The following is a 25,745-nucleotide window of genomic DNA, read 5'->3' on the forward strand; positions in this document are numbered from 1 at the left end:
CCACGGGGCGGATCGTGATCGAGGATGAAGAGGACGTCTGGGAGCGATTTCGTCGATGGCCTCGGAGAACCGGTTGTTCCAGGTCTCCACCAGCCCATCCAACGAGTCGCCGGTAGGCCAAGGGTCCCGCATAGCCATCTGAAGCCGCAATGGGTCCATCTGACTACGCGGGCGAGCCCAAATCTGCTCACCGCCTAAACGGGACAGAGGTGGTATGTCCACACGGGCCTTCAGGACCTGGTGGTCAGACCATGGCACTGCCTCAGCAGATATCTGACCCATTGTTACTCCCGCCGCGAAGATCAGGTCTAGTGTGTGCCCAGCCTGGTGTGTGGGCGCTGTTACATATTGGGAAAGTCCCAGTGCTGCCATGGAAAGCACTAGGTCCGTCGCACGAGTGGAAGCTGAGTCCTCGGCATGGACATTGAAGTCACCCAGGACTATAAGTCGGGGATGCTCCAATGCCCAGCCTGTTACAGCCTCCATCAAGGACGGCAGGGCACTGGCTGGTGCGTTAGGCGGACGGTACACCAGCCAGATTGCCAAACTCTCCCCAACGTCCCACTCCAGGCCCACACACTCCACGCCCTTGATCTCTGGCGGCGGAAGCGTCCTGAAGGAGCAATCCTCCCGCATGAAAAAGGCCACCCCTCCCCCCCGCCCGCTAGTCCGGGCCTGGTGAAGGACGGAGAACCCAGGCGGGGCTACTTGGGAGAGAGCAACTGTCTCCCCCTCCCGCACCCAGGTCTCCGTCACGCAAGCCAGGTCCATGTCCTGCCTGATGAAAAATTCTTGCAGGACTGAGGTTTTATTATTTATGGACCTGGCGTTGCACATCACCAGGGACGGAGGCGAGTGTCTCCACTTGGCCGTCCCGCTTGCTATCCTTGGGATGGGACACAGGCTGGAAGGGGGGCGAGCCCTCTTGTGTCTCGTACTCCTTCCGTTCACATTCTGCCTGTTCCCACCGCTGTACTTTCCCCTCCCCAGGAGCACTGGAATCCCCTGGCCCGACATCACTTATCACGATTTTCCAAAAGCTGGGTCTCTGTCTTAAGTCAGCAACCACACAGCGTGTTCTGTTCATTTGCCCACTCCACCTCAAAATTTCTAAATTGTGACTCACAGGGGAGCTTTTCAGGTGGGGTGGTTGCAATTTGGGGTTAGTGTGGCTCCAGGGATCTTTCAGAGCATAATGGACTCTCTTCTCAAAGGGATCCCTGGAGTGCAACCATTTTTTGATGACATTTTGATCGCCGCCCCGAACGCTGAGGAGTTCAGCAGCCATCTGCGAGAGGTACTCCGCCGCTTCCAGACGGCGGGACTTAAAGTGAAGTGGGAGAAATGTTCCCTCGGGGTGTCGAGGGTAGAGTTCTTGGGGTTTGCTGTAGACGCTGCGGGAATCCACCCGACGGCCGACAAGACCAGGGCAATAGTCCACGCCCCGGCCCCCACATGCAAGGCGGAGTTACAAAGTTTCTTGGGCTTATTAAATTTTTATCATTCATTTTTGCCCCACAAAGCGGCCATCGCAGAACCCTTCATAGACTCCTTGATAAACACGCCCCGTGGGTCTGGAAAAGAAGCAGGCCGCTGCTTTTCAGGCAGTCAAGGACCTCCTAGTTTCCAATGATGTACTCCACCATTTTGATGAATCCCTACCAGGATTCTGGCTTGCAATGCTTCCCCGTACAGGGTGGGCGCTGTTTTGGGGCACCAACTCCCGGACGGGTGGGAGGTTCCCGTGGCCTATTATTCGAGGACCCTGACCCCCTGTGGAATGCAACTATGCCCAGATAGACAAGGAGGCCTTGGCAATCATGGCGGGTATACATAAATTCAACGACTACCTGTACGGTAGGCGTTTCACGATTGCCAGGGACCACAAGCTGCTACTGTGCTTCCTCGCCCCAGACCACCAGACACCGCAAATTCTGTCACAGTGCATCCTGCGGTGGAACCAGTTCCGCAACTCATACACAAATGCCCTGGTCCATCAGCCTGGCAAAGCTATGGGACACGCTGACGCCCTCAGCTGCCTGCTGCTGCCCTCTATGGACTCGGATCCTGCCCCTGCCCACCATGTGATGCTTCTAGAGACTCTACCCGAGAGGCCCCTCCACGCTGCTGAGGTAGCTAGGGCCATGGGTAGAGACTGCATCCTTGCACGCATTTTAGACTGGGTGGGAAGAAGGTGCCCCACGGGCAAACTGGACGCAATGTTCAGGGCATTTGCATCATGCAGAGATGAACTGTCCATACACAAGGGGTGCATTCTCTGGGGTAGCAGGTTGGTGGTCCCCCCCCCCCCCATTGCGGAAGCAAGTGCTGGAAGCCTTACACGAAACACACCCGGGGATAGTGCGAATGAAGGCCCTGGCACGTAGCTATGTATGGTGGCCGGGGATGGACGAGGAGATAGAAGGGTGGGTTAGAAGGTGCCAACCCTGCCAAGGGTCCCGGCCTGATCCGCCCAGTGGCCCTGTCCACCGCTGGGAGTCCAACAGGAGGCCATGGTCCCGGTTACACCTAGACTTTGCGGGGCCATACCAGGGCCAAATATTCTTTATTCTAATCGACGCATACACCAAGTGGTTGGAGGTGATTCCCGTAGCCTCAACCTCCATTGCAGTGGCGGTCAGAGCCCTGCGAAGGGTCTTTTGCACTCATGGGATTCCCGAGACCCTCATCACGGACAATGGTACCGCTTTCACCTCCCGGGAATTCCAGGAGTTCATGAATAGGTACCTCATCCAGAACATTCGGTCCGCCCCTTTCCATCCAGCCACCAACGGCCAAGCAGAGCACATGGTGCACACCACTAAAGAGGCCCTGGGTCACATTGTACAGGGAGATTGGGACCACCGCCTGGCAGCCTTCCTATTTGGGAACAGAATCACCCCCAACCCCGTCACTGGGTTAAACCCTGCTGAGTTGCTAATGGGGAGGAAGTTGATCACTAGGCTAGACAGGTTGCATCCTGACTGGGCTACGGACCTCCGCAGTTCCCCCCAAACCAGGGGAGCCACTAGGGGATTCTTTCCAGGGGATCTGGTATATGCAAAGAACTTTGCAAGCGGGCCGGAGTGGGTAGCTGCCCGGGTGCTGCAGGTCACCGGGTCCCGCTTCTACGAGGTCTCGTTGGAGGGGGGGCAGATCCAAAGGAGGCATATTGACCAGCTGCACTGCCGCACCTTGCCAGAAGAACCGACAGCGATTGGGGGAGAGGGGGAGAACTAACAGCAACACCCCTGGGAGCTACTCAGCCTATGCCGGCTGCACCAACTATGCGGGTGGAAGAGCACCACAGCAGAGGGAATGACCCCCCAGAGAGGAGGTTCCAGAACAGCAACAAGTGGCGGACAGCCCTCTTCCGGCGTCACCCCACCACGAGGAACCAGTAGCCCCGCCAGCCACGGCGTCCACTCCATCTCCCCAAATAACCCCGAGGAGGTCGACCAGGGAATGCAGGGCACCAGCCTGCTTAAAAGACTTTGTGTCTTGAACTAAGGGAAAGGAGTGTTGTGTCTTGCATTTCAGTCCTGAAGTTACAACGCAGTGAACGCTACAGAGGTGACCAGTGGGAGTCCACTGGTCCCCGGACGTAGCTCGCAAATACGCTCCGCCAATCAAGATCTGTGGCGGGAAGTTTAACTGGCCAGGATTGAACCTGGCCAGGTGGAGGGTAGTTCCGGGGTATACATATAATCAGGACCCGGCCCACGTTTCCCTCTCTTGTGATGTACTCGCTAATAAAGCATGTTGCCTTCAAAACATCTCGTCACTCAGTACATTACAGTTGGGGAAAGACAGTTTGACAATGGCAGTTGAGAGAACAGTTGGGAGTTGGCAGCAGTGCTGGATTAAACCCTGTGGAGGCCCCTAGGCAGTCAAAATCTAGGGGCCCCCTTGCAAATTATCTCAAAGTCGGAGGTTTAACTAGAAACAAAACATTTTAACATCTACCTTTCTTTATTCAGTATTCAGTATTAAGATCAAACCATAAATATAAGTTAACTCCTTGTTTGTTTAAATGTGCAGGCTGCAAGTCCCAGGGAAACACACAGATGTTTATATTTTGGTGTCTCTCTGTTATATGATACAAAGAAATGGTGGCAGCATGTGAATGGAATGGTGCATGATCCTCCAACCCCAATAGGTGGGTGAGGTGTCTGAGCTGCCCAGTCTGCTGGTTGTATCTGCAAGTGAGAGAGAGGACTTGAGGTGTGAATTGTTCTTAGTTCTCAATGTATTTTAAAAGTGACAAGATTGAAAGCAGCGCGCCAGGTAAAGAGCCTAGGTGTTTTACTGGAGCCTTCACTATCAATGGAGGCCCAGATAGCAGCCACTGCCAAGTCAGCATTCTTCCATCTGAAGCGGGCAAGGCAGTTGGCCCCTTTCCTCGAGCGCCGGGACCTCGCAACGGTGATCCACGCAACGGTCACCTCAAGACTAGACTACTGTAATGCCCTCTACTTGGGGCTACCTCTGTGCCGGACTCGGAAGCTGCAGCTAGTGCAGAACGCGGCGGCCAGGCTGTTGTTGGGACTTCCAAAACGGGAGCATATACAGCCGGGGCTACGTGAACTGCACTGGCTGCCAATTATATACCGAGTCCAGTACAAAGTGTTGGTCGTTACCTTTAAAGCCTTATATGGCCGAGGACCCACCTACCTGAGGGACCGTCTTTCCCCATACGAACCCCAGAGAGCACTGAGGTCAGTCGGGAAAAATCTGATGACCATCCCCGGGCCGAAGGAGATTAAACATCAGAGCACCAGAGTACGGGCATTCTCGAGTGCGGCTCCTACTCTGTGGAACCGACTCCCCGAGGAGGTGCGGGCCCTGCGGAACCTTGAGCAGTTCCGCAGGGCCTGCAAGACCGTCCTTTTTAAACTGGCACATCCGGACTGTTAGGAAGATCAAGAATTAAGGAGCCGCCAATGCGGTCTGAAGATTCACACCGCAGAATAATTATATCATTGAACTGGTTTTTAATGTTAGTAGTTTTATTGTTGATGTTTTATATTGTGGGATTTAAATGTTTTTATAATATCACTGTATGTTTTGTAATATGCTGTTAGCCGCCCTGAGCCCGCTAAGGTGGGGAGGGCGGGATAGAAATAAAATTTATTATTATTATTATTATTATTAGAGACAGGGCCAGCGCTAGACTGTCTGGCACCGTAGGCAAGGCTAACTTCTGGCATGCCCCGCCAGCACTGATAACATCACTGAGTCACATGGGGGGGGGGTGTGTGTGCCCAGTTTGGTGCCCCCAGAAAATCAGTACTCTAGGTAATCACCTAGTTTGTCTAGTAGCAGGGTCAGCCCTGGGTAGAGAGGGTAATGGCCTGACCTACTTGTAACCTGGCATCTGAGAGAGGGAGAGGTTGCTGAAGGTTGTTGAACGTGATGAATGGAGAAGGGCTGTGACACCTTTTTATAAGAGATACAATGTTTACTGGCTGACTGGTTGATTTGCTCACTATTTATTTATATTATTTAACTGTTAAATAGTATATATAGAAAACAGGTTTTTGGGTATGTGTGAGTTGGGCTTTCATCAGGCTGTGTGAGAACATGCACATGCATGGAATACTACTGATTAAACTGTATTGTACTGGTTGAATATTTTTTTTAAAAAAGATGCTCAGGAGGTTTTAGCTGCTCACAAACAGCTATATTGTTCAATATAAATCAGCCTTCTTCAGGCAGGGAAAGATCTTTTTTCAGATACTTGAAATATTTTAACTGAGATACCAAAGTGAATTTGGGCCCCCTTTCTATTCTGCTAGCAAGTCTTGCCTAGGGTGGCCAGATCGTCCCGGTTGCCCGGGAAAGTCCCGATTCTGGCCCTCAATTCCCGCCTCCCGGGCTGGCTATACCAGGACCATTAGAGATCCCGGTTTAGCCAGCGGGGAGCCGGCGGGCCGCACGTGCGGTCGGGGAAGGCGGCAAGTGAGGGACCGAGCGTCCCTGCGCGTGCGCACGGCGGTGTGGCGGGCTCTGCGCATGCGCGGGGCCAGGAGAGTGGGCGGCGTAGGGCCCACCACACCGCTGTGCGCACGCGCAGGGACGCTCGGTCCCTCACTCGCCACCTTCCCCAACCGCGCGCGCGGCCCGCTGGCTCCTCTAGCTGGCGTAGGGCCCCGGGGGCGGCAGAGGGGGAGGCGGGGGAGGAGGCGGCGGAGGCCGTGGCCGGAGCGGGAGGCGGGCTGGCGGCGCCTGCGGCGGCAGCGTGGCGGGAAACCCCGGGTCGGTGGGCTCGGCCGCCTCCTCCTCAGCCGCCGCCAGCCCCGCCAGCAGCGCCGCCAGCAGCACCAGCCGTCGCTGCGCCTCCTGGCCAGCCCGCCCACCCGGAGGGGAGGCCGCGCCCTTGGAGAAGGTAAGCCGGCAGTCAGGGAGGGAGGGAGGGGGCCAAAAGCGGGGGGGGGGCTGGTGGGAGGAGGCGGCCTTCCTTCCTTCCTTCCTTCCTTCCTTCCTTCCTTCCTTCCTTCCCTCCCTCCCTCCTCCCTTCCCTCCCTCCCTCCCTCCCTCCTCCTTCCTTCCTTCCCTCCCTCCCTCCTTCTTCCCTCCCTCCTCCCTTCCTTCCTCCCTCCTTCCCTCCCTCCCTCCCTCCTTCTTCCCTCCCTCCCTCCTTCCTTCCTTCCTCCTTCCTTTCTTCCTTCCTCCCTCCTTCCCTCCCTCCTCCCTTCCTTCCTTCCCTCCCTCCCTCCTTCCTTCCTCCCTTTCTTCCTTCCTCCCTCCCTCCCTCCTTCCCTCCTTCCTTCCCACCCTCCTTCTTCCCTCCCTCCCTCCTTCCTTCCTCCTTCCTTCCTGTCTTTCTTCCTTCCCTCCCTCCCTCCTTCCCTCCCTCCCTTCCTTCCTTCCTTCCTTCCCTCCCTCCTCCCTTCCTTCCTTCCCTCCTTCCTTCCTCCCTTTCTTCCTTCCTTCCTCCCTCCCTCCTTCCTTCCCTCCCTCCGTCCTCCCTCCTCCCTCCCTTTCTTCCTTCCTCCTTCCCTCCCTCCTTCCTTCCCTCCCTCCCTCCTCCCTCCCTTCCCTCCCTCCTTCCTCCCTTTCTTCCTTCCTCCCTCCCTCCTTCCTTCCCTCCTTCCTTCCTTCCTTCCTTCCTTCCTTCCTTCCTTCCTTCCTTCCTTCCTTCCTTCCTTCCTTCCTTCCTTCCTTCCTTCCTTCCTTCCTTCCTTCCTTCCGTGGCTCTCAAATATCCAATGTTCATGTCTTGCGGCTCTCAAACATCTGACCTTTATTCTGTGTTGCTCTTTTGTTAAGCAACTCTGGCCACCCCTGGAGTAGACAATACTGACTTTGGTGGACCCAAGCACTGATTCAGTGTAAGGGAGCTTTGTGTTTGTGTCTTCTGGTGCAATTTTGTTCTCAAATCCTGTATTTACTTCATCAGTATATGGGATAAGGCACTTTCTCAACTGTGCTGCATAATGCAGCCTATTTATTTTGTCCTGTTTGCTCTGTTGGCTCTATCTGTGCCAGCTTCATCACTTTCGGGGTGTGGATCCCCCAGTGGGGTGGGCTCCCGACTCCCTCCACCGGCTGTTTCTGATAGCCCTGCGCCCCCTCTTTCATTTGATATGTGTCCCATGCGGGTGCCACCCTCCCGCCGGGAGATGCCGCAAAATGAGCCCCCTTGAGGGTTATGGCGGCAGGGCTCAGGGGAAGCGAGCTAGACTGCTGTTCTTTTGAGGGGTTATAGAATGTTTCGAGCCCGTCCCTGTGGCATCGGTCCCATCGTTGTGGGGCCCAGGGGGCCGGCGCAGCGGCACGCTGAAGCAGCCTGTCGGTCACTTCCGGGTTCCTGTCCTGCATCTCGACCTGTGTTATTAGTGACAGGCTGCTTCGGCGTGCCGCTGCGCCGGCCCCCTGGGTCCCACAATGATGGGACCAATGCCACAGGGACGGGCTCGAAACACTCTATAACCCCTCAAAAGAACAGCAGTCTAGCTCGCTTCCCCCGAGCCCTGCCACCATAAGCCTCAAGGGGGCTCATTTTGCGGCATCTCCCGGCGGGAGGGTGGCACCCGCACGGGACACATATCAAATGAAAGAGGGGGCGCAGGGCTATCAGAAACAGCCGGCGGAGGGAGTCGGGAGCCCACCCCACTGGGGGATCCACACCCCGAAAGTGATGAAGGTGGCTCAGATAGAGCCAACAGGACAAAATAAATAGGCTGCATTATGCAGCACAGTCTCACTGGAATCTCACTGGAATCTGACTGGCTTCTCAGCGTGGAACCCGTTCTCTCTAGTCTTCTCACTTTGAAAAAAGTAAAAAAAGAGTTTTATTTAACTTTATTTCCCCCTTTCCCTCTCTATAAATAATCTTGGTGTTTCCGGCGGTGATATTTGGGGGATTTTTGGGGACGTCACAGGAAGTGCTGTGAAGTCACTTCCTGTTTCCGGCAGTGGCATTTGGGGGAAATGATGTCATTTGGGGGAAATGATGTCATTTGGGGAAAATGATGTCACAGGAAGTGATGTCACTTCCTGCTTCTGGCAGGTGGCGCTGGGGAAATGATGTCACAGGAAGTGATGTCACTTCCTGCTTCCGGCAGGTGGCGCGGGGGAAATGATGTCACAGGAAGTGATGTCACTTCCTGTTTCTGGCGGCGCACACGCGCTGTGCACACACGCACACATTCCTTCCCCCCTCAAGGTGTCCCTGGCTGGCCTGCAGACATTATGGCCACCCTAGCTTGCCACTTCCCCAAGCATTCTTGTTAAAATCTGTGAATTTGTGGCCATCAGTCTGTACAGGATGCCAGTCATTATTTCTTGTATTGTCCATTGTGTATTCATTCAGGGAACAGTTTTTCTCAGATATTCTGCCCAGAATATAACTAAAAATTTCAATGAAATATTTAATGAAAAATGAAATGAAACTTGTATAACCTACAACATGGATTTGTGAGTTAGACACAAGCTTGTGCACTAAAATACGATATCTCGCTTTGGAAGTAATTTCGTTGTGAAGTTTAGTTTTTATACTGTTGTTCAAGGCTCATTTGAGTAGGTATTATGTAAACTTTTCAACAGTGGATTTATAACTAAGACATACTTGTTTTTACTGTAAGTATTATACACTGTTCTGAGTGGAAACCTTTTATTTGCTAATGACTTGTGCAAATTGATATATTCATATTAATTTTTTCACAGTGATTTCTTTTGATTACATATATTGTGTGACTTACTAACTACCCAGGATTTTGCTAGCATTTTTTATTGCTTGTGGTGGCAGATGAGACATCTGGGGATGAATCACAAGGTTGAAAGGCATTTAGAATCCACAAGCTCCCTTAAAAGCTGCACATTACTGTGAAGAAGGCCCGTCATTTTTTTCTGACAAAGCAGAGATATTTATACAAACAAAAAGGGTCATCAGCTCTTTGTGCTCAATTGAACTTCACTGTCTTTGGGACAGAATAAGAAGATATGGATGGCATATTTCAGGGGGGAAAAGCCAAAAAGATCATACTTCAGATTCACACTTGCTTTTAAAGATATTTTATACTTATAAACGTTAGCATGATGCAGTGATTAGAACGCGGTGTCAAACATGTGGCCTGGGGCCCAAATCAGCCCCTCAGACAGCTCCTATCAGGCCCCTGAGCAACTGGCTGTCATCTGCTTCCTTCTCCCTCTCTCTTGCTTCCTTCCTTCCACATCACAGTTTGCTTTGCAAGGCTTGCTCAATCATATAGGAGCTACAGAGCAAAGTCTCTATTTTCTCCATTGGCTAAGGTTCCTCCCTTGGGGAGGAAGGGGGGAAGAATAGCTTGCTTTGCTAGGCTCTCTCAGTTGCACAGCAAAACTACTGAGCCAAGCCTGTCTTCCTTCTATTGGCTGAGGCCCCTCCCCATTCTGTTTCCCTGGGGAAGGAAGGAAAGAGTCAGAGCTTCCTTTGCCCAGTTCCCTGGATCCCATGGGAGAAATAAAAAGAAAGCACCTTTAAAACCAATGAGTTCTAGTGTTTTAATCATGCTGTTGTTGTAAAAACAAATCTTTAATTGCGTTTGTCTGTGTCCTTTATAAAGTTTATATCTAGGGTTGCCAAGTCCAATTTAAGAAATATCTGGGGACTTTGGGGGTGGAGCCAGGAGACTTTAGGGGTGGAGCCAGGATACATTAGGGGTGGAGCCAAGATCAAGGCTGTGACAAGCATAATTGAACTCCAAAGGGAGTTCTGGCCATCACATTTAAAGGGACGGCACACCTTTTCAATGCCTTCCTTCCATAGGAAATAATGGATAGGGGCACCTTCTTTTGGGGCTCATAGAATCGGACCCCCTGGTCCAATCGTTTTGAAACTTGGCGGATATTTTGGGGAGAGGCACTAGATGCTGTACTGAAAATTTGGTGCCTCTACCTCAAAAAACAGCCCCCCCCCCCAGAGCCCCAGATACCCGCAGATCAATTCTTCATTATTTTCTATGGGAATAAATCTCCATAGGGAATAATAAGAGTTCCCAGCAGACATTTCCCTCCCCTCCCCCCACTTTCTGACAACCCTGAAGTGGGGGGAGGGTCTCCAAACCGGGGGATCCCCTGCCCCCACCTGGGGATTGGCAACCCTATTTATATCTCTGCTAACTAATCTTAAATAGGTACACATATGACCCAGTCCAACATAGCTCAGCCCAACAAGGTCTCATTTATGTCAAATCTAGCCCTCATAACAAATGAGTTTGACACCCCTGGATTAGAAGCTGGGAAATCCAGGTTCAAACCCACACTCTGCCCTGTAAGATAGCTGGGTGACCTTGGGCCAGTCATACAATCTCAGCCTCATCTATCTCATGGTAGTGTTGTGAACATAAAAGGGAGGAGAGGAGAATGATGAAAGCAGCTTTGGATGTCCAGTAGAGAGAAAGCTGAGGTATAGGTTGTAGGGACCATATCACTCTAGTCTTGACCCAGTTACTCTGGCTTCAAATTTGTTTCCAGGCACAATTCAAAGTGTTGGTCTGTTAACCTTCATACTTGCAGGACTGCCGAATCCCTTATGAATCTACTAAACATTACCGTCCCTTATGAATCTACCCAACAATTACCCAGAAGAGGGCCTTCTTAGTCAATGCACCAAAGTTCTGGAACTCTTTCCCAGGGAGATTTATCTGAACCCACTGTTGCTGTCTTCTGCCAGTGGGTAAAGACTTTTGTTTTATTTGTCATTCCTTCAATGATCCCTCTTTCCTAACCAGTTTTAATATTTTTGTATGCATTTAAACTCTGTTTTAAAACTGTTTTAATGATATATGTTTGGCAGCGGGGTTGATTTTCATGATTTTATACTGTAGTTGATTTTAATGGTTTTATAGTGTGGTACTACCACACTCAAATCTAGCTCTGCCAAGGCAGTAGGGGTGATTTCTAAGTATTACGGAAGATGAGTCAGGATTCTGGCAGTCAGCAGAAGCAAAGTAAGTAATATACACATATTATACTTGCCTTTCCCCCTCCCCTAGAGTTCAAAGCAGACACGAGGTAATTTTAAACTGGGAAACAGTATTATGGGAAGAGTTACTTCTTCATCCTGAGTACTGTAGCACCAATCCATTTTGGCCTACTACTAGAAGGGGTAGCTTTTTTAAATTACATATTTATATATCAGAGATCCAAACATGGTAATGTGGCCCTTGAATTGCTCAGACAATAGCACTTCTGATTTCCTTTAAGCACCTCAGATAAGGATAATAAGTTGAAAACCATCTGGTAAGCCCTTGGGAATAACTGGCCATAGAAAACTATGGATTTTTTGATAGAATTATGTGCCAAGCATGTAGACACATTCCTTTGTTATTTCTGGTACAGGAAGGAATACAGATTGCAGAAACACCAGGCTCCTACCTATTTAATATATTAACTCATTATATTGCATGCTCTCCATTTAAGCAAAATCAAACAAAAGTTTACAAGGCATCTAAAAGCAACTTTAACACAACCTCTGCTATTTACATTTTTCAGTTAAAAATCTGTGTAATTTCACTGCTTTCTATTGACCTATCTCATAATATTCTTAATGGAAGATTTTTAAAAATAAAAATAGTTCACATTCTCTACTGAACACATTCTCAATTCAATTTAATATGTCAAGCTGATTTGATTACGGTATCAATATATTAAATGATTGCCTTTTTGTCATTCCCACTTTCTGATATATTTCTTATGGTCCATATCCTTAATAACTTTGGCTGAACAATCCACTCTGCCTTTGGCTGCCCTTTTTCTTTCTCCTGTAGCATTAATTCACACTCCACTGCATATATTTTTATGGCTCACCTCTCTTCAATTTCCTTTACAGCTTTTAAAAAACTTCTCAGATCTTTCACCTTTCTATGATTGATTTCAGATATGTGGATCCCCCATTAAGTACGGTTTCTCTACCGCTCCCCAGAAAAATCACTCAATAAATAACAAAGTTTTCAATGTTTTTAATTTTGAATTTCTCTGCTAATGTTAATTCACAGGACATGTTCTCATCCATGAGGTCTCACTAATTACTTAAACGGTAGCTGAAAGATTACTGATATTAGCAACAGTATCTTGATTATAAATCTGTCTTCCATAGTGTGATTGGACTAAAGAGGCTTTAGCAGGAATTGAAAGCAACAAACTGTGCATACTGTTTTCTACATACCTGTGAAGTAGGCTGCCATCCTAAGGATACTTTCCTGTGAAATTTCCATTGAATAACATGGAATATCCTTCTGAGTAAACTTGCTAAATTTTCTCCCATATATTATTGAAAGTCAGCAAACCTGGCTCCAGAATAGAGCTTCAGTTTAGGGATGACGCATGCAGCTCCAAAGTTATGTGAATAACTTCCCATTGGGAATTTTTTAAGATCAGGGAAAAGGCTGAGGAGCAAGAGCTCCCTTCTTTACCCAGACCACCCATCATCACAGAAACCAGCTTCAAAGTGATGAACCTGGAGAGAGCTCATAAATAAACATATGTAGTTTAGCCCAAAGCCTAATGAAATCATTGGGCTTAGACTAGAGCAGGGGTGGCCAAACTTACTTAATATAGGAGCCACATAGAATAAACATCAGATGTTTGAAAGCCGCAGGATGTGAATATCAGATGTTTGAGAGCCACAACGGAGGGAGCAGAAATTGAAAGAAAGGTGGAAAGGAACCAAATATATGGGAGAGAGGTAGAAAGAAAGCAACTTTAACTTCAAATGCATTCTTCAAATCACCAGCTGGCTTGGCTTAGAGAAGTGATTTAAAGAGAGAAATGCCTTCTCCAAGCCAGCCAATGGGGAAATGGGGGCTTTGAGAGCCACAGAATATGAACATATGGACATATGAAGCTGCCTTATACTGAATCAGACCCTCGGTCCATCAAAGTCAGTATTGTCTACTCAGACTGGCAGCGGCTCTCCAGAGTCTCAAGCTGAAGTTTTTCACACCTATTTGCCTAAACCCTTTTTTGGAGATGCCAGGGATTGAACCTGGGACCTTCTGCTTACCAAGCAGATGCTCTACCACTGAGCCACCATCCCTCCCCGTGAAAGAGCCACATGTGGCTCCTGAGCTGCAGTTTGGCCACCCCTGGACTAGAGTAAGTCTGCATTGAATTAAACTCCTCCCTAGTTCAAACAGCACCCAAGTTATGAGTACCAGTGCCCTTGTATTGGGCACCTTGTGACAGTAAGGGCGTTTTTGCACTGACCTTACTCCGGAGCGACGTCCCTCTTCACCGCGCAGCGTCTGTGCGGATTTCGCACCAATTGCTCCGCAGAACCCGGAAGAGCCGCAAAGTCCCGCGGCTTTTGCATCGCAAATGTAAACTGGGTTTACATTTCCGGGTTCTGCAGAGCAATTGGTGCGAAATCCACGCAGAAGCTGCGTGGTGAAGAGGGACGTCACTCCGGAGTAAGGTCAGTGCGAAAACGCCCTAAGACAATTAGCAGGGAGAGAGGGAGAAACTTTGGAACATTTGTTCCAGCTGAAGAAATCTTGTGACTGATGAATTTTGCTGATAAATTAAGCCTGGGCTTCTCCAAAGGTAAGGAGCCTCATTGCACAAGTGGTAAGCTGCGGTACTGCAGTCCAAGCTCTGCTCATGACCTGAGTTCGATCCCGGCAGAAGCTGGGTTCAGGTAGCCGGTTCAGGGTTCACTCAGCCTTCCATCCTTCCAAGGTTGGTAAAATGAGTCCCTAGCTTGCTAGGGATAAAGTGTAGATGACTGGGGAAGGCAATGGCAAGCCACCCCATAAAAAGTCTGCCATGAAAATGTTGTGATGTGAAGTCACTCCAGAGTCGGAAATGACTGGTGCTTGCACAAGGGACTACCTTTACCTTTTTACTCTCCAAAGGTATGAAATAAAGGGGCTGCTCCAAAGGAGTCTTGGCTCTTAGTTTATAATCTTCTGTGTAATTATGATGCCAGAATTGTATCAGTCTGGAGTGACTTTATATCCCACTGCCTGCTGGAAGAGTATTAACTAAATTCCTGTTTGTATATTTCTGTCTAAGCTGTTTGGGATTGTAAACTGCTTTTACTCCCACTGTGGAAGAAAAGTAGGGTGTAAATGTATAAATAATACAAACAATTTTTATGTAAATTATATTGCCATCTCATTTTTTATCTCAAACATGTTGGAATTATTAAGAAAAATTCTTATCAGTTCTGAAAATCCAAGGAAGACAGTATGCTAGAAGGTTATGCAATGTAGTATCAGTCCTTTTAAAGTGATGATGTGGACCATACTTCAAAGCTATCTCAGGAATATACAAGTTTTGGGAAAATGCAATTCTGACTTTTGTTTTTCTGTTGGAAGCTGCTTGTGATAATCCACAATAATTTTAAGAACATCCAAAATGGTGAAGAGCTGATGTTGGGGGGGAAACAGTCTTAGAAGCTTAGAGACTCACCATAGAGGCTCTGGGTTTCATTCCTGGACCACTACAGACCAGTTAACTGAATTTCGGAGCTCAACATATCTTGACATACGCTAGGAGAACAGCTGATTTACTTTTCAAGTTTGTAATGGATGGCCTAAGTGATCCTCATATGACTCCTCTTTGGTAAATTAGCAGTTTATCAGATTAAAAGATTAAACCAGTATGTCACTCACTGTGGGACACAGACAAACAAACTCACCACCTAATGAGTTACAGAGTCTTAAATGAACATCAAAGGCTCTGACTCCGGATCAGTTCTATAATCTTGTCCAAGTCTTGGAGAGTCCAGACCTTCAGAGTGAAATTTACAGAGATATGTCTGTGATGGACAGGAGAAGTTTATGTCCCCTTTTTCTTCCTCATTCATGCTGATGGAATTTTGGAGTGGGGGAAAAAGACTTGAGAAAGTTTAACATCCAACAACCAGGTCTGGTGTTAGTTGTTCAGCTGCTCCAGGCAGACCCCCGCGCTGTGCCTTCTCCCTTCTATGGTTATTTCACATGCGCGCAGCATGATGATGTCATAAAGTCTCCAAAGTGTGTAGGGGAGTAAGGGGGCGTCTGGTGGCATCCCCAGGGGGGTAGCACCCTAGGCAGCTGCCTACCCCACCTACTCCCATGCACCGATCCTGACAACAACCAACTGAAAAGGGATTTGGACTTTGGACAGAGCAGAGATAGGAGGTATTCTGGAATAAACAGGGAATTCAATGGGGACTTTGAGTATTGCTTTAGACAAACAGGGTTTGGGCACTGTTCCTGTAAAAAAGGCTTAATGATATTATTTCTGAGTCTGAGCTTCTTAGTAAATGCACTTTGTAGCTACTAAGGAAAAATTACATCTCAGTTTGGTAACTTGAATCATTTGTTATAATAGAGTGAGAAGGCATTAAGTGTCATGCTTTCAAATTAAATAAACAAGTGTGGTTGTTACCCTTGACCCCTGTGTTCTCAACACTTCTTTTGTTTCTGTAATAAACCTACTTACTTACTTTAGCAAATCTTAAGCAGCAACTGCCTCTCCCACATGAGTTGGGTCAGTAGTGATGGGATGAAGCAGTAAGGATTTTTGTCTCCCACATTTGGGGGCTGGTTAGGCTCCAGGAAGGCAGAAAAATGTGGAAGCAAACAAAGATAAGGAGCAGGAGGGCTTGTGAAAAAGTAACAGTAGTCAGGATATAAATTGGGCAGATCCTTGATAAGATACAACCACTATATGAAGGGCGTTGAAAATCATATATCTAATTCCAAACCAGTCCACAGTGTGGATCCATAGGTCGGCAAAATGGAACTAGAGACAGACGGTGGATATGTCTACTAACCTAAAGAAATTCTTGAATTTGCAAAAAATAAAAATGGGGAGATTAAAACTCCTCCATATAATAGAAGCACCTGTAGCTATGAGATAGTAATGTCAATTATCTGGAACTTCCTTTTGGAAGTTTCTAGGCAACCACAATAATATTGCTTCAAAGCTTTCAACCTGTGCTCTGCGAGCTACACTGACTTACAGTGGAGTACGGGAGCAGATTCAAGGTTATGGTATTGACCTTTAAGACCCTTAATGGTCAGGAACGCACATATCTTTGGGACCACTTCTCCTGGTATACCCCACAGCGTGCATTGCATTTGGTTAGTAAGAACCTTCTGGTGGTCCCTGGCCCAAGAGATACCTGGCGGTCCTTGACCAGGCCAGGGCATTTTTCGCTCTGGCTCTAACCTGGTGGAACTCTCTGCCAGATAACATCCATGCCTTGCAGGGCTTTATGCAGTTTTGTAGGGCATATAAGGCAGATATGTTCCTTTGGATGTTTGGTTGAGGACAATGATGGTGTTCCACCTGGCTTGCACTCCTGTTCTTCCTGTTTTTTTCCCTGCCTCCCCCCACCATGAGGCAGTGGCAGACTTATTGTTTACTGTTTATAGGTGCATTATTGTTCTAATATATGGGGAATGGTATTTGAGGTCGATGACAGCCAGATATCTCTTGAGCCAGGGACCACCAGAAGATTCTTATCTAACAAACCAGTTTGGTATAATGGTTAAGTGCATGCAGGGCTGGGTTGCCCACTAGGCAAACTAGGCAGTTGCCTAGGGCACCGGAAAGGTGGGGGCACCGAATTGAGCTTCCCCGCCCACTTGGTGCCCCAGGCAAGCGCCTAGTTTGCCTGCTTCCTCTGCCTGCCCGCCGCTGTTACCTGCCCCTCCTTTCCCTTCCCCCAGAAGGAATCAGACAACAGCCAGTTGCTTGGGGGGCCTGATAGGAGCTTTCTGGGGGCTTGATTTGGCCACCAGGCCACATGTTTGACACCCCTGGGTTAAAGGTTATATAAATGTAATTTATTTTTCATTTATTGCATCCTGGTTTTCATAAGACGGTTTTAGTTTTTTTAAATTCATCCCAAATGATCAAATCTAAAAAACACAAGGGACATTCAATTTATAGTATTCATTAAGGTGTAGACAATCTTGGCCTGACTGCAAGATTCCTCTTCCAAGTCTTTTCTCAACTGTGTATCACCTGGATTAACGTAGGCCAGACTGAACAGTGTATTAACCTGGAAAACAGTTATTTTAAACCAGGTAATTAAATTAGTTAGTCACCTGTTGAGAGCTAGAAGAAGATTACCTGAGTCTATAAATGTGTCATGTTTCCACTCTGTCCCGAGTTTGAACTGTTATTCAAAACAGAACCTTCCAATAACTTTAGCATTTGCTGCAGGCTTTATTTCAAAAGGAAAGTATTTGATTACAGTGTTCATCTATATACACAGCTTATTAAAAACAAAATATATATAAGTTGTTCATTTTATCCAATGCATGCAGTGCATACTAGGTAACTACAAATATGGGCTTTCTGTGTTTCTTTTTGTATTTGTATTTTGTTTTTAGCCTACTCATTTTGCTCATTTTTGTTGCTCAGTGTTCCATATCAGTTTATTTCTTTTATGACATTTTATCAAATTTTGTTAGTAAGGTTGGAGGGAAAACAACAACTGCACTCCCCACCCTAAGTTGATTTTTGAATCAAAACAGTGCAGTCACAAATTTCAGTAACTTTGCTACTATGTTTGGTATTTACTATCACTTTCCTCCCACTTCATTATTGGTTGTTTATATGTTTTCTTTGTGCTTGGGTGTGGTACTGCAATGAGCCATTACTGATCAAGATAAAACATTATTTTTCTCCTATTGTGGCAAACAGTCACCTTCTCTGTTCCAAACCCCAGATTACTTCCACAAAAAATTAGAAGAAAGTCTACTTACTGGGAGCCTAAAGAGAGAATGATTGGGTGGTTTTTTTTTTTTTTTTGGTATTATCTGGCTGCTCACTTTGATAGTAACTGATGATGTTATAAATATTGGCTAAAAACCAAAATAAAAAAAAATCAGAAATATTGGGCAAATGATATTTTTGGATGATGTTATTCACAAATAATAACCACTTATAAAACATAGGAGAGGTATTTGGGTAATCTGATTCCTAAAATTAGGAATGAAAATATCATTTATTATTAAAAAACATTTAAAAATCATGTAAAGTTGTATTTATTTATTTAGAAAAATTATGTGCCACCTTTCCAGAGACCTACTCCAGGCAGCCCACAAACTAGAATAATGCAACAAATCAACAGCATAAAAACAAACTAGGGGCATAAACGGAGCATAAATCTGTGGTAACATGCATGAGTGAAATGTTATTAATTTTTCTTTAATGGGATATACCTCAAAATGTGTCCCAGCATACATTTTGGGCATTAGCCTACAACTGCTTTTCACCTATGCCCTTCGGCTGTTCTACTATCACCAATATATTTTATTATATGCAATTACTGGACACTGTGCATCTCTGGAATTTCATTTACACCAGCTTTTTCTATGTCAAGCATATGGAAGATATACTTTGAAATGAATAAATTTGTTCTTTGAGGTGCACTTAAAAATTCACCCATAGTTGGATTCTTCAATTTCCTCTGATTTCTGGAATCTTCATGTAATACAAAGATATCTATATGTGAGCATTTCTTACGAGGGCTTCTTCCATTCAAACAATAGCTGAGGGCCAAACTACTCAAGACTTCCTATCAGACACATAGCAGCTGAGAGGAATGTCACTTTAAAAATCTGTGGTGCCCTTGGAGACGCAATGGCATCCTAAAAGAATGGCAAAGCCCCAGGCCCAGATGGACTGCCTGCTAAATTCTATAAAGCTTATGAGGAGTCTTTACTGTTACTATTTTAGCATCTCCTTGAAAAGATTCAAGATGAAGGCCAAATACCAGCTTCATGGCAAGAAGCTACAATATCCTTAATTCCAAAAGAAGATGCAGATTTGAAAGATATTAAAAATTATCGTCCAATCTCTCTTTTAAATGTGGACTATAAATAGGCTTCCCAATCCCCAGGTCCCAGCGGGGGATCCTCCGGTTCTACAGGCTTTCCCCCTCCCCCAGCCAGCTGGCCAGCGGGGGAAGCCCCTCCCCCACAGCCATCATGCATCTCCATGAACAATTCCCATAGGGAATGATGGGGAATTGATCTGCGGGTATCGGGAGCTCTAGGGGGGCTGTTTTTTGAGGTAGAGGCGCCAAATTTTCAGTATAGCATCTAGTGCCTCTCCCCAAAATACCCCCCAAGTTTCTAAAGGATTGGACGAGGGGGTCCAATTCTACAAGCCCCAAAAGAAGGTGCCCCTATCTTTCATTATTTTCTATGGAAGGAAGGCATTTTAAAAGGTGTGCTGTCCCTTTAAATGTGATGGCCAGAACTCCCTTGGAGTTCAATTCTGCTTATCGCACCCTTGCTCCTGGCTCCGCCCCCAATGTCTCCTGGCTCCACCCCCAAAGTCTCCTGGTTCCACCCCCAAAGTCCCCAGATATTTCTTGAATTGGACTTGGCAACCCTAACTATAAAATTTTTGCTGCAATATTGGCACAACATTTGAAGAAAGTTCTGCAGTCTATAATACATCAAGATTATGCAGGGTTCCTTCCTAGAAGATACTTGAAAGACAATGTTAGAACAGTCTGTAATATTTTGGAATATTATGAAACTCATCCAGAGAAACAACTGGTTTTAATCTGCTTGGATGCTGAGAAGGCCTTCAATAATGTTCGTTGGCAATTTATGTTACAGCAACTGAAAGGTATGGAATGTGGTGAAAATATTTTCAGAGCAGTAGAAGCAATATACTCTTTTCAAAGAGAAAGGGTGACAGTGAACGGTGAATTAAAAGATGCAATTAATATTCAAAAAGGTACAAGACAAGGCTGTCCACTGTCACCACTATTTTTTATTTTATCTCTAGAGATACTGAACAATCAGATAAGAGAAGATATAAGTATCAAGGGAGCAGTGATAAAAGGTGAACAATACAAATTGAGAGCTTTTGCAGACAATCTAGTTTTATATTAGAGCAACCAATAGAGTCAATAGACTGTCTTATAAACAAGATTACACAATTTGGTCACTGGGCAGGACTGAATTACCACAAAACAAAATTTTTGACAAAGATATGACGATGGAACAAATCCAATCTCTTCAGCAAAAATCAGGGTTTTTGTGTGAGAAAAGAATCAAATATCTAAGTGTAATCTCAAATAAGTATAGCAATCTGAAAACAGACAATTATGATAAACTACTCAAACTACTCAAAGAAATTAAAAAAGATTTGGAAAAGTGGCATGACTTGAACCTATCCTTAATGGGAAGAATAGCCTTCATAAAAATGAATATCCTTCCAAGGTTATTATTTTTGTACCAAACTATTTCAGTATTTCTAAATAGTGGGTTTTTTCAAGAACTGAATAAGATGGTCTCCAAATACGTTTGGCAAGGCAAAAAACCTATAATCAAACTAAAGACACTGCAAGACTCCAAATAAAGAGCAGGTATGGGCCTTCCAGACTGGCAATTGTATTATAAAGCTTCTGTGCTTTTGTGGGTAAAAGACTGGATGTTACTGAACAACAAGAGGCAATTGTTGATAGAGGGACATGATCTTAATAATATGTGACAATTTATGTATTTTAAGGAAGTATTGCAGATGTAGATTTCTATTTTTTGAAAGTATTCTTTATAGTTGTGAACTTACTTTTCTTTTTTTTTCTTGTAATTCTGTAACACAAAATTCCCTTTATTGGATTTGTCATTTTAACAAAAAAAAATTATAACATAAAATATTAAAATGTTGATGATGCATAGTTCAGAGATAATATGTGACAATTTATGTATTTTAAGAAAGTATTGCAGATGTAGACTTATATTCTTTGAAAGTATTTCTTATGCAGAATAAGACTAATATGTATTCCTATCCCTTATTCCTTTTTATTCCCTATCCTCAATTCCTTGAAACTAATAAAACTTTTTGAAACTAAAAAAAAAATATCTGTGGTGCCCTGTTTAACTCAGGATCATGGCATGGGAGATCTTCTAGAGATTCCAGCTTTCAGGAGGGACCTGGGGATCCCCTGGAATCACAGGTAATCACCAGACTAAGGAGATCAGCTTTCCTGGAGAAAATGGATGCTTTGGAGGGTGAATTCTAGGGCATTGTGCCTCATTGAGATTCCTGCCCTCCCCTAGCTCCATCTCCAAATCTCCAGAAATTCCCCAACCTGGATTTAGCAACCCTATTCCCCACATCCTTTGGTGACTGGGGGGGGCATGGCAACCCTATTCCCCCCCTGCCATTTTTGTAAGATGAGATGACCCTATTTCTTCCATTTTGGAGATGTACATGCATGAAACTGTGGTGTGTCTGCAGGGAAAATGAGTCTGATCCAGGGACTTGCACTTTGGTGTACTTTTTATTTATTTATTTAATTGGCTTATATTCCACCTTTTCCCGTAAATGGGCTCAAGATAGATCACAACATATAAAAATAACAATAAAAACCTACATATCAAAGTTCAAACACCAATATAAAATTAACAGTAAATTTTACTGAGGCAGTAAATCATTTTTCTGGAGGGTTGCAGAGTAGAAGTCTGAGGATGTGCCCCATGGCTTAGGCACTCTCCCCCCAAGGAGGTTCTAGCTAGCAAGCCCTATTGAGCACAGTAGGACTTACTTATGCATAGATTCAGGTTACACCTGTGTGTTTAGCTATGAAGATGGTGGGTTGGGATGAGACAAATTTGGTAACCATTAAGTCCAGAGTCTAAAATTACTAGAATGCCCTGCATGGGTTGCACCACTTTAAACTGCAGATGGTAATGTGTGATTGAATAACCCACCATACAATCCCTCCCCCTTCCAGAAAGCCAGAGTATTCATAATGCAGTCAGGGGCTTATAACACCCAGTCCTCTCCAGTCTTAGCAGGATCTCATCTTTAGTCATTCTTTCCTTTTAGGTCTTCATGTCTTCCTCTAAATTCATATCTGGCAACTTATGTAGCACTGAAATTTAGTAGAGTCATTTGGACACACAAATAGGGTTCCCAAATCCCCCGCTAGGCCTGGAGACTCCAGATTTGGAGCCTCCTCCCCCCGCTGGCCATAAAAGGGAAAGCGGGGGGAGGGGAGGGAGGAGAACGGCAGCCAGAGCTCTTCCGTTTTCTCAGGCTGCTTCCCGCCCCCAGTCAGCTGGCCGGTGAAGGGAGGGGAGCCCAGCCACGCCCCCAAAGGACCATGTGCCTTTGCACCTCCGGAGGTGAGTGAGTTCTCCCGGCTTCCTATTCCATGCCATAAAGTGCCCAGCTGGTGTGCCTGTGTTGCTGTGAGAAGCTGGCAGCAACTCCTGAGTACAGAGTCCCCTGCATCAGATTTCCCAGAAACGGGGGGGGGGGGGGGGGGAGGGGGGGAGAGGGAAACGTCTTCTCATAGGGTATAATGGGGAATTGATCTGGAGGTTTCGGGGGCTCTGGGGGAGCTGTTTTTTGAGGTAGAGGCACCAAATTTTCAATATAGTATCTACTGCCTCTCCCCAAAGTATCCCCCAAATTTCAAAACGATTGGACCAGGGGGTCCAATTCTATGAGCCCCAAAAGAAGGTGCCCTTATCCTTCATTATTTCCTATGGAAGGAAGACATTTAAAAAGGTGTGCTGTCCCTTTAAATGTGATGGCCAGAACTCTCTTGGAGTTCAGTTATGCTTGTCACACTCTTGTTCCTGGCTCCGCCCCAATGTCTCCTGGTCCACCCCCAAAGTCTCCTGGCTCCACCCCCAAAGTCCCCAGATATTTCTTGAATTGGACTTGGCAACCCTACACACAAATGGTGGGTGTGGCTGCAGCAAAGGACCACATGTTGGAGATTTTGAGCAGAGTTATGACAGAGAAAGTGTTATAACATAAGAATTACTTTGCTGGACCAGACCATTGGCCCATCTAGTTCAGCAACATTTTCACACTGTGGCCAACCAGTTATCCTGGAGGGCAAATAAACAGGGCACAATGGCCAAGGCCTTCCCCTGACATAGTCTCCCAGAATTTATGGTTGCTGCCTCTGAATATGGAGGTCCCATCCCTTGAATATGGAGAGCTAAGCAGCTGTTCCTTCCTTGACTGCTCTGCTCAAACTCACAGCCTCCCATGGCTGTTTTTCATTTTAAAAAGGCCATGTTTTGCATGTAATATGTAGTTTACCTATAAACCTAATAGTCCTGACAGAATAAAGTCCTCTCATCATATTTATTTCAGAGTCTTAATTATATTTCTCTTGATGGAACACTAGTATTTCAGGTTCTGGGTATTCTTTTTCGTATGAACTAAACATTGTGACAATTTTGCTTTAGAAGTGTTTACTGAATAGATGCGCTATAAATTTGTATTGGATAGAAATAATTTATATGCTGGTGAACAGGTGGGTGAAGCAGCTGGTATAAGAAGTGAGCAGCCTGATCACACACACACACACAAATCAGGATAATTTGCAATTACCAGAAATTTTCCTAGGAAATTGCAAATTTCACAATCTGTTAATGAGCGCTGATGGCATCAGTATCGGTGCCAGGCAACAAGTCTGGGAGACACTAGACTCTGCTGGAAATGCTCTGTTTGAGACCTTCAAAGATCTTGTTAGTTTTGGCTCCAACCTCTTGGCATAACTAGTATAATCCCACTCATTCAGGAAGGTGATTCATGATGCAAATGCAAAATGAAATTTGAAATGTCACTGTAATTTTCATTGTTAACTGATTCACTGAAGTTAACTTGCTGGGCACGCTGTGCAGCACAGATGGCATTTTGTAACGTTTTCAAGGTATCTGTGCCACTTTGTTAATCACTTAACATGATGTTAGATGTTCAGACCTGGTTTAATAAATAATAAGCTGACTTCATGACAAATTTATCTTAGACTTTAAATGGTGAGATGTATAGTAGATATCATTACCTATGGAACGGTGCACCAGGAAGTCCTGGATTCAACTTTCATTTCAGCCATGGACTCATCTGGTAGTTTTAGGCAGCCCATGATCTCTCAGCCTCATCCCACAGTTTCTGGTGATTTGTTATGCAGTGCAATGTTACTTCTAGGGAAAATGTAGAAGAGCTGTAACGCCAATGCACCAGTGGCATTCCTCCCTTCTGGTTGCCAGCTGCTAGCTGGCAATGCTATGTGGCAGCCATTTTAAGGTGATTTTCAGTAACATATCTCAAAATACAAAAGCACTTGCAGGCTGAACAAGGCTGGGGAGCCCTGGTTAATATATGAACATTAGCTGTAGCTGAACATGCACTTCAAGAAGGAGACCACATCATCCACTTTGAAAGAACTGAAGTCCTTTCTACGGTCTCACATTATCATACCCGCCTGAACAGAGAAGCTATTGAGATTTACAAACACCAGCACAATTTTAACAGAAAGGAAGAAGGCATTTTCATCCACCAATCTTGGTACCCAGCTCTGCAAAACACCCTACAGACTATTAATTGCAGAAAGTCTCAGAACAACCAGCAAATTCCACAGAACAATCAGCACAGTCAACAACCATCTTCTTTATCTTCAAACCCCTTCCATCCCTCCCAGCAATTAACACGGAACAATGGTCACATTCAACAGCCAGTTTCCTTATCACTACCCTTCCAGGAAGCCCCACCAAACAATGGGCACATCCACAAACCAATTGCCCTTTCATCACACCCCCTCCAGCCTACAAATAGCAGCTCTCCAGCAGCCCTGGCCCCACTCAATGCACAGCAGCCAAGAAGGTCTGAGCGCCTGCTCTGGCTGCAACGCCACTGAGGATGTTCTCCGCAGCTGAGAACGAAATGTCTGGAAGGAAAACTTTCTCCAGTAGAACATGGCACTTGAGCCCGAAAGATTCTACAAACCCTAATGATGTTACCAGCTGTGAAAACCTGAAATCTTTGATAATATATGAACACTTTAAGAAGTGCTATATATGTTCTTATTATATCTCAAGCATTTAAAAGACTCAGTAATCTTTGTTCAGAAGATCAAGCTGACTTTCAGAATTGAAATTCATACTATGGATTAATGTCTTTTTTTGCTGTTCAAATAGGATTAAGTTTTATCCATGTGTTCCGTACTGGCAATCAGTGTAGGAAGTTCTTTTCTATAACTACGTGCGTATTTACGCAGGCTATTAAACTAATTCTCAGTCTCTGATTGATTTTGCTTATCATACAGCTATATTTGCAAGTGACATCTGGGATTAAAAATTTAGGATAATAAACTCAGGTCAATGAAGGGAACTTCTGGCAGTACTGGATAACACCAACATTATTTGCACATTTTATTTCTACACTTTCTACACTGTTCTGGGTAACATTCAGGGCAAATAGTGGGGTGGGAAAGAGGGCCATTGGCCTAGGTCTGTAGTTTAAGGGAGGCTTTATTTGGTGTAATG

This window comes from Heteronotia binoei, chromosome 9 (assembly GCF_032191835.1).
Source record: "Heteronotia binoei isolate CCM8104 ecotype False Entrance Well chromosome 9, APGP_CSIRO_Hbin_v1, whole genome shotgun sequence".
Lineage (NCBI taxonomy): Eukaryota > Metazoa > Chordata > Lepidosauria > Squamata > Gekkonidae > Heteronotia > Heteronotia binoei.